The sequence below is a fragment of the Saccopteryx leptura genome, chromosome 5, assembly GCF_036850995.1.
Source record: "Saccopteryx leptura isolate mSacLep1 chromosome 5, mSacLep1_pri_phased_curated, whole genome shotgun sequence".
Classification (NCBI taxonomy): domain Eukaryota; kingdom Metazoa; phylum Chordata; class Mammalia; order Chiroptera; family Emballonuridae; genus Saccopteryx; species Saccopteryx leptura.
The window spans coordinates 33,101,147-33,104,250 of NC_089507.1; the positions used below are offsets into that span (position 1 = coordinate 33,101,147).

Here is a 3,104-nt window from a genome sequence, read left to right on the forward strand (position 1 = left end):
TATCCCCAGAGAATTTATGAAAGTTTAGCATAAGTTTAGAACTTTAGCTGGCAGAGAAACATACGTGCTCCAGATCTTCAGTATGCGTGGCCTCAGTCTATGTCATAATTTGGTTCCTCTGAGCTCATTTGAACCACTTAGCTGCCACACACTCTGCAGTGATTACTACCATCATGGTGAAACTCACAAAGGCTGGTAAAAAATCAAGGTGACCCTTGTAAATGATTCTTTCTCCAAAAGAAGTAGAAGAAGAGTGAAGAAGAGGAAATGTCAGAAGATGGGAGCAGAGGAAAAGAGGTTATCATCCCTCAGATAAAAGAAGAAGGCTTCCACAACTCCAGCAAAGAAGGTAATGCTTCCCCCAATGAAAAAGATTGCAGTTACTATACCAGCCAAGAAAGCAGTTGTCATTCTTGACAAAATGGCAGCAGTTACACCAGCCAAAGCAGTATCAACCATTGGCAAGAAGGGAGGGACATCAGGCAAAGCACTGGTAACAACCCTTGGTAAAAAGGAAGCAGCCACCCCAGCCAAGGGAGCAAGGAATGACAAGAATGCCAAGAAGAAAGATAGCATTGAAGAAGATAATGGCAACAGTGAAAAGGATGATGAAGAGGATGAGGATAAAATTGAGGATGAATTTGAGCCAGCAGTGATCAGGTGCTGCTGTCACTCCTTCCTCGGATGAAGAAGACAGCGACAAAGATGAGGATGAAGTCCATGAGGAAAATGAGGATGATGACAGAGAAGATGACTCTAAAGGAGAACCTATAGAGATTACACCAACCAAAGGCAACAGAGCTCTGCAAACCTCATTCTGTGAATGCCAAGAGCTCAGCTGAGGATAATGACAAAGAGGATGATGTCAAAGAGGAGGACAATAAAGATGATGAAAGAGAGAATGATGAGGGATAGTATGATGAGGAGGAGGATGAAGAGGAGGAATTGCCTCTCAAAGAAGCACCTGGAAAACAAAATAAGAAAATGGACAAACAGAAAGCTGCTCTTGATGCCAAGAAACAGAAAGTAGAAGCCACAGAACCAACTACAGCTTTCAAATCTCTGTTGAAAACCTGAAATTCAACAAATCTGCTCCTGAATTAAAAATGGTTATCAGTCATCTTTTTGTTAAAAATCATCTTGCTGTTGTGGATATCAGAACTGGTGTATTTAAAAGTTTGATGATGTGGATTTGAATATGCTGAAGACCTAGGAAAAGCCTGGGAACTCACTGGATTAAAAGTCTTTGGCAATGAAATTAAACTAGAAAAATCAAAGGGAAAAGATAATAAAAAAGATCGAGATGTGAGAACACTTTTGGCTAAAAATCTGTCTTACAGATTTGTTACTCAGGATAAATTAAAAGAAGTGTTTAAAGACGCTATAGAGATGAGATCAGTCAGCAAAGATAGAAAGAGTAAAGGGAATGCTTATATTGAATTTAAGGCAGAAGCTGATGCAGAAAAAACCTTGGAAGAAAAGCAGGGAACAGAAATAGATAGACAATCCACTTCTTTGTACTATACCTGAAAGAAAGGTCTAAGCCAAACTGTAAAGTTGGAAAGAACAGCATTTGAAGTGGTAAACCAAAAACTCTGGTTTTAAGCAACTTTTTCCACAGCACAACAGGAAAAGCTCTTTAGAAAGTATTTGAGAAGGCAACTGTTATCAAAGTGCCCCAGAACAAAAATGCAAATCTAAAGTGTATGCATTTATAGACTGTGCTTAATTTGAATATGCTAAAGAAGCTTTACTGCAATAAAAGAGAAATTGAGGGCAGAGCAATCAGGCTAGAATTGCAAGGACCCAGGGGATTCTACAGCAAGAAACCAGCCACTCAAAACTCCGTCAAAGGTCTGTCTGAGGAGCCTACAGAAGAGACAGTAAAGAAGTAATTTAATGGCTCTTTTTGGGCAAGAATATTGGAACTAGATCTCCCAAAGGGTTTGGTTTGTAGACTTCAACAGTGAGGAAGATGCCAAGGAGACCATAGATGATGGTGAAATTGATGGAAACAAAGTTACTTTGGACTAAGACAAACGTAAGGGACAAGGTGTCTTTAAGGGTTGTGGCAGAAGCAATGGTGGATCTGGAGTCAGCTGGATTTAGTGGCAGAGGCTGGGGAGGTTTTGGAGGTCAGGGAGGCTTTTGAAGAGGCAGAAGAGGAGGAGGAGACCACAAGCAACAGAAGAAATGAAGTTAAAATAATTTCTTTTATTTCTGTTTTTTCTTCTTCATTTGAAAATAAAGAAAAGACTCTGGGATTTTTACTGTTACTTGATCAATGACAAAACTTTCTAAAGACATTCCAAGAGATTCCATGTGGTCTACTTAGAAATCCATAAATCCATATTGATAATATTTCAGGGGAAATACCCTATTGGTTCTAACTGGATATTTACATAAACTTTTTAGAAATGAGTGATAGAGCTAATTCTTATTTGTAAGTTTTGAACTTACATTGTTTCTTCCCATGTACAAAATAAAAAATTCCCTATAAATAGTTGAGTGTATATATTCTTGTGTGTGTGTGTGTGTGTGTGTGTGTGTGTGTGTGTGTGTGTGTGTGTGTATTGGGTTTATAAAGGAAAGCAAAATGTTTTAATATTATTTTGCTTCAGCAAGTTTGGGACAAAGTAAGAGTCCCAACCTCTGGGGGGAAAAAAAGAAAGATTAGCAAAAATTAACCCCATGAGATCTTGGGTGATCCATGAGAATCATGAATATGTGAGACATATAACAGTAAGAATAGGGCCCTGGCCAGTTGGCTCAGCGGTAGAGCGTCGGCCTGGCGTGTGGGGGACCTGGGTTCGATTCCCGGTCAGGCACATAGGAGAGGAGCCCATTTGCTTCTCCACCCCCCCTCCTTCCTCTCTGTCTCTCTCTTCCCCTCCCGCAGCCAAGGCTCTATTGGAGCAAAGATGGCCCGGGCGCTGGGGATGACTCCTTGGCCTCTGCCCCAGGCGCTAGAGTGGCTCTGGTCCGGGCAGAGCATTGCCTCCTGGTGGGCAGAGCATCGCCCCTGGTGGGCGTGCCGGGTGGATCCCGGTCGGGCGCATGCAGGAGTCTGTCTGACTGTCTCTCCCCGTTTCCAGCTTCAGAAA

At 41.6% G+C, this 3,104-nt stretch overlaps 1 pseudogene; it reads left to right on the forward strand.

The window, feature by feature from the left end:
- The first annotated feature begins 221 nt into the window (after positions 1 to 221).
- Positions 222 to 2,197, forward strand: LOC136406458 (nucleolin-like; annotated as a pseudogene).
- Positions 2,198 to 3,104: the final 907 nt, after the last annotated feature.